Raw genomic sequence first — 14,289 nt, forward strand, 5'->3', positions numbered from 1 at the left:
AAGAATATTCTGGGATTTATTATTGCACATCCATAAAGTTTATTATTATTATTATTATTATTATTATCATTATAATTATTATTATTAATAATAATAATAATAATAATAATATTTACGCTAATTAATTGCCGTAATTAATTAATTAATTAAGGTGCTCACAAAACCTGGCACACGCATGAAAACTGGTAATCCTATGGAATTTGGTATGAATATGTATCATGTACAAAAAAGCCTTTTGGAGGTATACACTAAACTCCAATTTTGAATTAACTGATTTTATGGTGATTTGTTGTCATTTCCAGGCACTGTATACTTTGACAAACTCCTCCTAGAGTTTTAACCTGATTGACTTCAAATTTGGTCTTTATAATCTTGAGACCTTTGCGATGAAAATTTATTAAAATCTTTTTTGTGGAACGACGTTGCCGTGGCTGGATAAAAGCGCCAAAATGCGCATATGCAAACATAATGTTAACAATGTTTACCATCTTAGTTTAGCCTCATAGAATGCTAGCATTTGCTAATTGCCACTAAACACGTGCAAGTACAGCTGAGGCTGATGGGAATTTCATTGAAATCTTTTGCCTGATCGTGGCATCAGACTAAAGGTCAGGAAATCACCAACGTTTTTAAAATGTATTCTCTAGGGACCTTGAATAGCAATCCATTACAGCAATCTATTTAATAGTAATAGGATCACCAAAGTCATTAGGATTCATCCTGAGGGGGGAGCAAAACACTGGATCCTACACTTCCCATAATTCAACTCCTCCATTATACAACTCTTTTCACAGGCTGAGATTTCTCCATGATACGTAAGCTGATTAATGTGTAAAATCATTTAGGTTCCCCTTTAATTGTTCGCAAATTATTCCTTAAAAATGCAGTCTGTAATTTTGAGCAAATGTGATAAAAAATATTTTTATAAAACGGTCACTATATCCTGACAGTAGTGCATGAGACAGATAATCTGTGAAAAAAATCATGCTCCTCTGCCTCCTCCGAGCGATCCTAATGGCATTTGCAAGATTTTCAACGAGCTTGAAGGAAAACAACCAGTCAGAGCCGAGCTGTCTCTCACACAGCTGTCAATCACTGCTCGCGAAACTCGCAAACTCTGATCAAACTATCGAACTAGGCAGCGTTGATCAAATTTGAATAAAGATTCTGTTACTGTGATGCCTATTTCTCACCTTAAATGTTTTCAGAAACATCTTGTAGTGTACTGTACTGTCACCTAAAACCAAGCTCCGCCCACCGACCGGAGCAAACTTTCTCATGTAACACACTACAAGATGTTTCTGAAACCATTTGAGGCCAGAAACAGGCATCACAGTAACAGAATATTGATTCATATTTGATCAGCGTTGCTCGGCTGTGATTGGTTGTTTTTCTTTGGGTGCGGTAGAAACTTGTAAATGCCAATAAGAGCGCTAAAAGGAGGCAGAGGAACATGATCTTTTCACAGATTACCTGTCTCATGCACTATTGTCAGGACAGGGGCAGTTTTCTAAAAATAACGTTTTATCATATTTGCTCAAAGTTACCGACTGCAGCTTTAATGGATTAATAATAAGGTATCAATATATTTTGATAGATGATTGATTAGGTTGTGGAAAATCCATTTTGCTGGTGTAAATTCTCCTCTATAGCATTGCTTTATCTTTTCATCTAGCATTTAATTCATTATAAGGACCTGTCTCATGGACAGTGATGCCACTTACATTCTGGAAAAGAGCAGCAGAGCATCCACACGACTTGTTAACATTTACATCTGCAGACCTGACAGCTAATTAAAAGGTGAGGAACCCATTGCCCTTAATTAATGACTTGATAACATTTAGGCTAGAAGGCTTATTAGAAAGTACGTCATTAATTATGTATTAATAGCAGCAGAAGGTCTCTGATATTTCCACCCAGGATCTTTTATACTATCGAGTACGTTTGCAGAGATTTGTGGTTGCATGTCATTTGTTAAAAATCAATAAAAAGAATGACATCAAACTGATTCTTCTTGTTGCCTTTGATAAAGAGGTTTCGTAATGCAAGTGTGAACAACTGCATAAATAAGCATGTGCTAACATGTAATTAGGCACACATACGGACACGCAATGCACACATACCGATACACACAGTGATGCAAACGCACACTATAACTGTCACATATGGGGGGTTAATGGGCACTTAGCAGCATGGATTCTTGCAGGCCCCGACTCCCCCTCCCCTTAATAAGAGGCTTCTAACTGCCAGTTACATCACACTTCAGCTGCAGGAGGCTGCTCCAGTCTAACCACTAATGTCATGGAAAACCCATCGCAGACTATGCGCAAGGAATATATAGAAATGTAATGTGAAATGATTCATGGATCTGTTCTGTTTCTATTCTGTGATCATCCATGAACTGAGGTGACGACTGACATGAGAGAAAATATTTTCCCTGTCCTTGCATATGCTCATGTATTACAGTAAATCTCAAAGCTTCCTTATCTGAGCCTCATTGGTGAGTCAATAGTGACATCTGCTGATGAAGATTGTGTATTACAGTTCACACTAAAGGAGAACCTGCTCTGTGCAGTTACTGTAACTATAAAAGGCATAACGATTCCCTCAACAAACACGTTTTTTCGCAACACAAATGCCATAAATAAGAATCATAAGCCAATGTCAGAAAGATCAAGTGTTTTTTCAGATTTGTTGTTATCATGACCAACAACACATTAAGTGTGTGCTTTGGATGAGATGTTTCTTTGGGAAATGAAACCCAATCATGATCGCGTTTCAAATTTCTTTTTCAGGGTTCAGATACTCCCGGGTTTAATTCATTCAGGTGAACAAAAGGGGATTTCCAGTGACTGTTACACTGTGTTATTGTATGCAAGTGTGTGTGTGTGTGTGTGTGTGTGTGTTGTGCCTGTTGCTCTTTCAGCTTCTATCAGTGCTGGCTTCCTCTTTGAAACTGTGTTGTCTCAATTTTTCTGCAGCACAGTCTCTGATGTGGCTCGTGAGTCATACTGTGGTAAATATACACATTTGCGCATGCACACACACACACACATGAGGACAGCCTCACTGACACACACTACACACACACTATTCATGGGCACTATAGTTAGTATTCCCTTTGCCATCACGTTACACTTTGGTTGAGCAATGCACAGTAAGCCCGCTGCTGACATAAGCTGCTGTGTGAACAACACACAGCTAAGCCTCAGTGACAGACAAGAAAAAAAAGTTCACATCTTCACTTCACATCTTCACGGCCTCACCAGACAGTGAAGTCAAAGCCCTCAAACTTTATTAAAAATATCACAGGCTGTGTGGGGATATTCTGCGGGTCACCATGGCAACAGACATCCAAGTGCCAAACGCACGAGTGTGCACACCTGCCTGCCAGTGTTCCAACTTGTGCCTCTGAGCCTCCCTGTTAGACAGTATCTAGGTGCTGTTTGCTAAATGTGGCAGGACGGAGAGGCGACAGTAGCGGTGCCTTTGTTCTCAGAGAGCGGAGCACGCAGCTTTGTCAAGGTGTTAATTAGCCAGCCCTTGTGAGACAAGAAAGTTGTTAGGATTGTGCTTCCTTCAGCTGCGAGATGCACAACCTTTTGTGTGAAACAGAGCTCCGTCTCGCCTGACTTTGTAAAGAATGCAACATCGTGAGTGACAGCCTCTTTGAAAGCGGCAATGCTTTATAAATATAACCACGGCGTTCCATGCTCTCCGTTACTGTATATCTACCTGTTATGTCATTAAAACTTTCTGACGGCACCAGGATCTGTAATAACATGTCACGTCTCGGTGTGTGTGTGTCATCTTTCTGCTCTCTCTGGATGTTCACTCAATAAGGTCTGAAATTTGAAATAGTCACACAGTCTTTGATTGTGTTACGCGTCTCTGTGGACAAACTGGATCAGGATCAGTATTGGGTTAACACGATGGCTTGTGATGTGTAGTGTGTGCACTGTTTTTCAGTGTCTAAATGAGATCTAGTGACTCATGTGGAGAAAACAGGCTGCTCTGGCTGGGTGACTGACAGTATCGGTTTGACTCGTCATGCTGAGCCGTGCCACTGATATACAGCAGTGAACTAATCTTGTGGATATTAGTCATTGTCAGATTAAAAAAGAAAAAAAAAGAAAACCGCACAGTAAAATGGTTACGGTGACCTGCAAATATAAAGGCCAACTATAGTTTGTTTCTTGTCAAATGTCAGACTGTGCGTGTGTGATATAATGTTTTTCACAGTCAACACAACAAAAACCACAGCATAGTCCATTATAGAAAGGTGTTTACTTACGTAACAGTGATTAAATCTGTGAATGCTGAATGCTACCATGAAGCAATTTCCTGAAAATATTTTAATCTATTTAACAACTAACTTGTAAGAATATTTTTTTTGGGTGGTACTGTAATAAATAGATCAAAAAAGGTGTCAATATGTCACACTTTTTCAAATGGCTCTATTATTCATGTCTCCCTGCTTTGTGTGTGTAATAAATGTTTGGAAATAAGCATTTGTGTGCGTGTGCGTGTGCGTGAATATATGCATGAGTATGTGAGTCACGCACCACTATCCAGCCCCCTGGGCTTCGAGTTCTGATGCCCGTCTTTCAGCTCCTCTACTGCACACTGAACCCAGTGAACCTTCTGCTGTTTACACTCTCCCCCTCCTCCTGCTCGCTCTGTCTCTATTTATCTCTCTCACACACTCTCATGCTCATCTATTCTCCCTCCGTCTCTCTCTTACTTTCTCCCTGCAGCTCCCTACAGTACATCTCTTTCTCACGCACTCACGCTCTCTTGTGTTCTTCGTCTTTTCCATCTCGCAACCCTTCCTCCGCCTCTCTTTATAACTGTGCCTCTGTGTATCTACCTCTGCAGATCAAGACTTATTCAGACTCAGACAGTCTCCAACTCTATAAGGTTCAGACAGACACTCAGGGTCTCTCTCTGTGTTAGGGTTGTCTCTTTTGGTGTTTGCAGATGTGTGGCCAGAGAAAGAGACAGACAGAAGAGACGGAGGTGACAGCAGGAGGAGAGGAAGGAGGGATGCGACTGGAAATCAATGGATGTGGGTGCTTTTCAGACAGTTAAAGCTAGGTCTGGTAATCTTCTTCAAATACATTTTTTGTTGTATCTGTTGAAATTCTCTTTACATCCAGACAACAATCAATAAATCAAATGCTCTGACAAAAAAACAGAGAAAAACATCTGGTCCGTCCATTCGGCCAAAATGAAATGATTGGACGGCCTGTCTACCTGCCTACCTGCGAACACTCTATCCGTGCACTCATTGCACATCACCAGAGTCTTCCACAAGCTGTTCTTTGTTTACATTCATAACGATAATTTTGGGGAAATTGGCTTTAGAGGGAGGCCTGAAGCAACAGACTGTCAGTGTTGCCAACTTGGCGACTTTCTCGCTAGATTTACCAACTTTTGGAGCTAGTGCTGCTAGCTACTTTCATTGGAAAATAGTTGGCAACATTGGGCTGGGTTTTTAGGTTGGATAATATTTTTAATTTAGTGTACTCTTGCTAATTTCTTAAGGCCCAGACACACCAAACCAACATCAAAGAACTAGAGGCGACGAAGGCCGACTGTTGCGTTGCCGCACGTCATCTTTGTTTTGGCCAAAAAGTTGCACTCTGACACACCGCAAAAGACTGCAGCCAATGGCCAACTACCATGTACATTCTGTGCCTGCATGAGAGGAAATAACTCTCCACACCAGCAGGTGGCGGTAGTCTGTACGCGTCATTCAAAAACGGAAAACGGAAGACCGAGGACTACGGATATACAAGCCGTTGTTATGATACATATATGAAATAAAGTGGCGTTTGCCAACCATTTTCACACCACTCTCACTCACCACTTAGCTTCATTCCAGATGGCCATGTCGAGGTGAAAATATCTGTGTATTGGAGTGATCGGATGAGATGAAGATAAAAAATGAGAAGAGCCTTCTGTGTGACTTTACTCATTTGCTTGCTTTCCCCTCTTCCGTTTCTCTTCTCGTGCACTGTTTCGTTTAAGCTGAACAGCCAATCAGAGCCAATCTCACCGACGGCCCACAAATGGCCGACAGTCGGGTGTGTCAGGGCCTTAAAGATTACCAACCCTAGCTTTAAGCATTTCACTTGTATTGAAGCTGAAGATGGAATCACCATAGAGATCATCCTCCTCATATTCAACCTCCACCTTCTCCTCACTGCTATCCTCTTCCTCCTCCTCATCATCCTCCTCATCTCATCGCCATCAATGTCCTTCCAGACACAAACACACACACTCATCCCACCAGGTTGCAGAAAGTCCAACAGCTGCTGTGTCGTCAGCCCTCTGCTGCCCACATCGAGCCCCTTCTGTCAGTTACAACTTTCTACCAACAGCAGACTGCGAACAATGTGGCTCTTTTATGTGTTTGCGTGCATGTCTGTGTCAGCAAATCTCCTGTTTTTTTCATGAATGAGGATATGTGTTTGTGTGTGTGTGTGGGCATGTGCCTGGGATAGTAAGGGAGGAAGGTACAGGAGCAGCTGGGGGTGGGGTGGGGGGGAGGACACGCCACTCAAGTCAGCTTTTCCAGGAAGTGTGAAGCGCCGTTTTGAGTCTCTAGTTGATGTAACTTTACCCCCCCCCTAAAAGAAAAAACAGTACGTCATCTTTGGCCCCGGAGTTCAGAACTGCTTCGCTTGCACTTCTCCGGCGCATTGTGGAACTGAAACACGCTATTAATAATCCTGGTTATGTGTGAGTTGAGTGTGAGTGAGTGAGTGAGTGAGTGTGCGTGTTGGACACAGCTTGAGAGTCCATTGAGCTGTGTAGAGGAGGTAAGCGGAATGTGCATCACATGGCATGCACCTCAAAAGAGCACATCTCACTGCGGCAAGAGAACAGTTTGTCTCTGTGCGTGTGGGTTCGCATGTGTATTGGAAAGTGTGCGAACGTGTGCGTGTTGTGAAGATGCTCACTGAGATTGCCGTAATGGGAATTATGCACTCACCATAAGCCGCGGGTTTCATTTCCATGCAACAACCCAACCGCCTCACATGCTTGAATCATGTATTAAAACACGCTTGCTGCTTTCACACATGCCTGTTGCTTGGTTGTTTGTTGGTCTTAAATAATGCTAATCAACGGGATTGATTCCATCTTTTTTTTTTTACGCTGTCATGCATTTTCTCCCCGAGGCGAAGCAGCCTTTTCTTGGCAGCGCTTCTTCACTCAGTGGCACACGTTGGGAACCCCAGGCCTGGTCACGGATAGCACAGATACACTGTAAACGGCTAATCGGGTATCAAACCAGCGGAGAAGAAAAAGCGCCTCCACTCTGTGTCTCATTCATTATTCACAGCCAGCAAATGAAGTTGGTACAGTGGGAGCAATCAATTATAGATGAGAGAGGGGAAAGAGAGCGAGATGAAGGGGATAGAGCGAGGCCTACCTTGCATGCAGCTGAGCTTTAGCATGTCAATGAACATCCCAGTGGCATTCGGCAACGTGCATGCACAGAGCCACTCAGGAAACGGACTCTCGAGGGCCCAGAATCCTGCGTAGAGAGAGAAAACGCTTAAGTGTGCATGCACCTTTTTTCACACCACACCAATAGCATTTATTTGATAATGACTCACTATGCTAACTTTGAGGTCCCTTGGCTCACTTGTGAGTGCTTTCCTATGGTTCGCTGAGCTGAAACAGTCATAGCGAAACTGCATTTGGTCTTTTCACAAATGTCGAGCAACAGTCATAGCGTCCCCTCAGTAGGTTACAGCTTGCTCCGAAACCAGGATATAAAATTGGTCCAGATGCAGCATTGTAGAATTAACACAGTCTTCACACATCTCCTCTGAGTCTCATGGGCCCGTTGTCTGCCCTTTTTCACTCCTAGTAATTATTTTACACGTTATGCTAAAAACAGATTTTCTGAGTTGATTTAGCGGTGATTCTAGGAATTAAGAATAACATGATGTATTAATGGTAGGGTTGGTAGTGTTGTTCAAATTATTATTATTTTTATATTAGATGAAATTCTCATTAAATCCCCACAGCAATCAATAAATCAAATGCTCTGACAAAAATCTGTGGCTGTCGCAGGACTGGAATAAACCCGTCCAATCATTTCATTTGGCCCGAATGAAATGACTGGACGACCTGCCTGCCTACCTGCACTCTGCCCGTGCACTCATTGTGCGTCATCGGAGCCTTCCACAAGCTGCTAGCATGACAGCTGTGAGTACTAACAATAGCCATGTTTGTTGTTTACATTCATAATGATAATTTTGTGGGAGTGGCTTTGGAGGGAGGCCTGAATGGACGGACTGTGTTGCAGACTTGGCGACTTAATCGCTAGATTTATCGCCTTTTGGAGCTAGTCAGCAGCTACTTTCATTGGAATAGAGTTGGCAACACTGGGCTGGGTTTTTAGGTTAGCTCATTTATAAAATCAAATATCCGCTTGCTTGTTTCTCAAGATTACCGACCCTACCTTCAATGCAAAAATGGCTTTTTCATTGACATCCTTTGTTGCTGATTGCGCATTCTTCAGCAGTTATTTGTAGAAGTTGCTCATTGTGCCATCTTCAGTAATCTCTGATTGATCCCTTGTTCCTTTCGATATAATGTTATTTATCATACAGTGCTTTTATCTTGTCGAAACTAAGAGTAAAGCGATCGCTTTGATCACATATTTAATTTTTGGGACTTTCCTGGACAATCAAGCAGCCCCACAACCTCAGGTTGCTGTTTATCTTCTCTCTGTGCAACTGAGCCATAGAGACAGTTTCACAACTCCAACCTGTGGTACTTATATACCCATTTGCATTCGTTGTGGGGCTGTCCCATACATGCAAACACATTTGAGTTTACGCACATCACTGAGATTAACATAAGTAGTAGAAAGTACACTACTGTCTGTGCTTTCTCTGCATCTTTCCATAAATATATATATATTAGGGCTGCACATTAATCCAAAATTTGATAAGAATCGCAATATGGCCCACTGCAATTTTCAAATCGCAGTATTTGTTAAAATTGCTATATTTGTTTAAGGCAAAATGTGTGTCAAAATACGATTTTAAATTAAATATTATCGTGCTGTAGAGATATCCTGGCCTACACATCATACTCTACAGAATTGAGAAAACATATTTGGTACAAATTTGTGCGAAAAATCACACCATTATAATCTTAATATGTTTTTCAATGAAAATAATAATAATGATGTAAAGGTAATTATTCCCTCTAATATCGCAAATCATATTGCAATTGCAATATCAAAATAATAATCAAAATAATTCGATTTTTTGTAATATCTTGCAGCCCCCTATATATATATATATATATATATATATATTAGACCTGTCTATTGTTTAAAATATTTAATCGCAATTAATTGCATGATTGTCTATAGTTAATTTAAAATTGTAATCGAAATTTTAATTGCAAATGTATGTATATATTTATTATTGGAAATCAGCATTATTTAGCCTCCTTCACGACAAGCTAGTATGACATGGTTGGTACCAATGGAGTCATTAGGTTTTCTAGTTTCGTATATATAAATATATATATATATATATATACCAATGAGCCTCCGTTGTTTTGACTGGAAAGATTAAGTATGAAGATGTAAAGTGACAGTTGGAAAATTTGTATCAATCTCTCTGTCACCTCACTATTCGTTAAATGTCAGATATTGGCTTCTGGAAACTGCTCTATTTGTGCTGTCTGTATTTGGTGTTTATGTGTTAAGTTTGTGTGTGTGTGTGTGTGTGTGTGTGTGTGTGTGTTAGTGTGTGTGTGTGTGTGTGTGTGTGTGTGTGTGGGCAGAGAGGCTGTTTGATGTGAGTCAGATCCAAACCCAGGCTGGTTTCTCTCACATGTGTGTGGGACGCATCCAGATGGCTCCGCAGGACTGCACAAATGTCACTCTGATAATGAGACAACAGGGCCTGTTGAAATACAGGTAGCAGGGCTGTGGTGCATGCTTTTACACACTAACACTAACACACACACACACACACACACACACACAACAAGAGAGAGAGATGGAGAGAAAGAAAGAAAAAGAAAGAGGGAGGCAGCCCTGAATGCAAGAACAAATATATAACAAACGCAACGAAACATAAACAAATATGGTCGGATTACGTTTACAAACGTGTTCATGCGCGGCGTTCTTAAGGATAATTTGATCCGTGGAGAAACGTCTTTATCGACCTCAGCAGGGTGACCTGCGAGAAATGATGAATGCAATAATATCCGTCCACTGGCCTGTGCTAAATGACAGCTTCACCTCCGTCCCCCTCCAGTCCTCCGGGGTCACCGCAGGTCGCCCGCTCAGTTGCCATGGGAACAGGAGACACGAAGGAAAAATTCTCCTGAGCACTAAACAGTGACACCTTACGCCATCTCCGACAGACTCGGTTTGAGTTGCACATCAAGTGTGAAAGCAGGAGTGAGAAGTTGTTGTTTATTTAATTTTCTTACAAGTCACAAGAGTGGCCTGTCAACCCCGCTCTCTCTTTCGCACTCGCTCCTTCGCTTTCTCTCTCCTGCATTAAAAAAAAACCCATTTTCACACGTAAGCCTTGTGGACATTCGCTCGCACATATTTTCTTTGTCTGCAGTAGTTCTCTCACACAATATATTCCTGTTATTTTGAACAGCAGAGCGCAGGTGCCACCCCGTCTGTGTGTGTAAGTGAGATAGTATCTGTTATTCCAGCTCTCCGGCTGCCGTGACCTAATGTAACTATTGCACCTACGTTGTCAACTCTCCAACAGCTCCGTCAGCCTCATGAGGTTACTGCACCTGTTTGTCTAACACGCACACAAACACACTTTCAGCCCACAGTCGCAAATACTAATCCACTGACACTATTATGATCCAAGGCTCGTGGTATGTGTGTGTTCAGTATGTGTGTGTGTGTGTGTGTGTGTGTAGTGGGTGGCGTTGCTGCTGCATCAAACACTGTCCACTGCTGGCAGCAAATTTCCTCTGAGGTGATCTGTTATAGTGACAGGGCAGCGAGTATTTTTAGCCAGTGAGAAAGGACAAATAATGAAGCAGGAAAGACAGAGGGAGACAACAAGGGGACGAGGAAGGGAGGGAGGGAGAGAGAGAGAGAGAGAAATGGGGGGAGTGAAATGTGAGGGTAAACCAAAACCACCTGGATGTTGCTGACTTGCTGCTCTTCTGTTTAGAGCACAGTCTATATACATCGTATTACACACTCGCATACCCACACCTCATGGTCATGCACACACACTTAAACATGTGCATGAATACCAGAGACGCACTGACTGTTCAGATGCTGCCAAGAATTAAAGGATTATTCCGGTTTATTACAATTTTACACACCAGAGTAATAAATAAGATATGTGGGAGCATGGAAATTTTGCTCCAGCAAAGTCAGATGGGGCAAGAAACATGAGCGCTCAGACGAACAGTTAAGAAGAACAACTTTTTTGGACATAAAATCGAAAGTGAACGTACCACAAATAATCACACGTGGAAACAGAAAAAATGTGTCCCAAGTATGCAAGGTCCAAATCGGCCTTTCACATGTCCTCATACAACGGTTTGTATGATATCTTACGAAAAGTTATTCCTCATTTTTCGTGAGTTTTCCTACGAATGAACAGCAACGCGACGCACATGTCAGTTTTGGCTCCAGTCTTTTCAAAATAAACTTCTGTTTTCACAAGTTTAGGCAATAAAACTACTAAGTTAGGTTTAGGAAAAGATCGTGGTTTGGGTTAAAATAACTGGACGTGGCGTAACTTAAGTACGGACGTTACGTGACAAATAAACCAACGTTGACTTCTGGTTTCACACGGGGTACAAACACCAGTCTCCTGGGCAAAAAGTCCAGTGCTTTTTGCCCCACTCATCCACCCCAACCTCCTCCCTAAGCGGCGTTTGTAGCTCTTGATTTTTGTGGGATATATAAGAATTACAGTGCATTACGTTTTTGTAGATATAGCTACGAACGGTGTCTGAGAACAGCCTGCACATGTTTACAAGTAGGGCTGAAACGATTAGTTGATTAATCAATGAGTTGCTAGAAAATAATTGTCAACTAATTCTATAATCGATTAATTGTTGCAGTCATTTTTCAAGCAAAAGTAGTGAAAAGTAGAAGGGCACTCGGAGAGCACCAAGGCTATGCCGTATGTTGCAATGTTAAAAAACAAACCCAACTGAAAACATAAACTCCTCGGCGAGATAACAATGCCACACAGTCGCTGGTTTCAGGTTCTCCAGTGAGGACTTGCTACTTTTCTTTGTCATCTACGATAGTAAACTGAGTATCTCTGAGTTTTGGACTGTTGGTCGGACAAAACCAGACGTTTGAAGACGCCACTTCAGGCTTTGGGAAATTGTATTTTTCACTATTTTTTGAATATTTCATGCACTTAAATGATAATAAAAAAAATAAATTCATTAATAATGAAAATAATAGTTAGACTGCAGCCCTGTTGGCAATAATTTCATCATTCACTCTTTTTCAAACAGGCTGAATTTGGAGTAATCTATCTGATCATCTGACCGCCCGTGTTTCTTCCCGCTTCTGACTTCTGTGAATGTTTGTCACAGCACTGACTCAGGAGAACAAATGAAATAATACAACTAAAAGTACAGAAAGAGGTAGACTTCTTCTTTTTACTTCTCCTTTTTCTCAATGGAGTTCTTACAAGAGTAAGACTTTGGTTTTTGTTCTGCTGTCACGGCAGCTTTTGGCCTTAACCTCAAGGTGGAGGGTAAAACGACGTAAAGTGCTCAGAGCGGTGGTCGGGACACTCTGGTTGGCACATGCAAGTCGTGAGGCCTCTGTGTAGCACAATGTCCCCTCTCTCTCTCTCTCTCTCTCTCTCTCTCTCTCTCACACACTCACTCACACACACACACACACACACACACACACACACACACTCCCTCTCTCTCTCACTGGTTGTTCCCTGAGTCAGCACTCTGCCTCAGCTCCAGTTTCTCTACCCCGGCCCGCCTCTGCCCGCCTGCCTGCAGGACACTATTAGGACATCACCGTGTGTGTGCGTGAGTGTCTATGTGAGCTCATGCTTGTGTGTGAGTGAGTGTGTGTGCGTGCCTTTGTGGGAGAGAGCTACTGTTGCATTTACGTGGTCAGGTCCTTTCACCATCTTATGCAATACGATATTTTTCACTTTGCGAGTAACCCTGGATATTTCTGTCTGCTCCACCGAATCATCTCCTGTACACCAGCGCACCATAAAAGATGCACGTCTCCTCTCTCGCTCTTCCAAAACACTCCCAGTGGGCTTTGCATGTTGTAGTGTGTGTGTGTGTGTGTATGTGTGTGTGTGTGTGTGTGTGTGGGTGTGCTGGATACTACTAGTTCTGCTAACATGGCCCAAAAATAGCAAACTGGAGAGGTGTGAAGTAAAAAAGGAAAGGACACTTTAGTAGAGGAGTAACTGACACGGGGTGAGTCACTTACACACACACACACACACACACACACACACACACATCCAAATGTGCTCATGCGCATGTGCTCATCCAAACTCATGCACATACATATACAGTATATAACAAAGGCACAAAACACACACACACATTGTGACATTGCCTCACAGAGTCCTTGTCACCACTGAGTGTGTGTGTGTGTGTGTGTGTGTGTGTGTGTGTAGGCAGGAATCACGGGTTTGTGTCTCACTGCCATGTGCTTGACTCTCTTTCTCAGTTTGTGTGCTTCCGTTTGTCCGCACAAATTAAAGTCAAAGATTCTGCATCTTTGGCTTGGGTTCCCTCCACAGAGTCACTGTGCCTTTACAAGCTCGGTTACCTTTTTTCTCAATGGATGAATCAGCCTCTACAGTCTTGTGAGCTCTGTGGGCCACCGTAGAATCTGAAACTGTAATATGGCGAGGTGTTACATTTTCTCCAGGCACCCAATTTTTTAAGGGTTAAACAAGGTCAGGTTTCACATTCCCGATACCCTTTCTGTGTATCATAAGCTAATCAGGGTGTTTTTAACGGTGTGATCAGTTTATTGGTATTTGTGCTCTTCCTGGTTACATTCCTGAAAGTCCCTGATCGGTCACTTTCACACACCGTGCGACACCCTACATCACGCTCTCCACACATGCTCTCATAGACTGATACGATAATTGTTAACTGATAAATACAGTGGAAACTGCATATAGTGATCATGGTTACAGTGATGAACCGCTTGTATGGATAAAAAAGCTTGGGACAGAATCATTCCTATATAAACACCGTTTAAATAATTTGCTTATCAAGTAGTCCGCT

The sequence above is a fragment of the Sebastes fasciatus genome, chromosome 8 (assembly GCF_043250625.1).
Source record: "Sebastes fasciatus isolate fSebFas1 chromosome 8, fSebFas1.pri, whole genome shotgun sequence".
Taxonomy (NCBI): Eukaryota; Metazoa; Chordata; class Actinopteri; order Perciformes; family Sebastidae; genus Sebastes; species Sebastes fasciatus.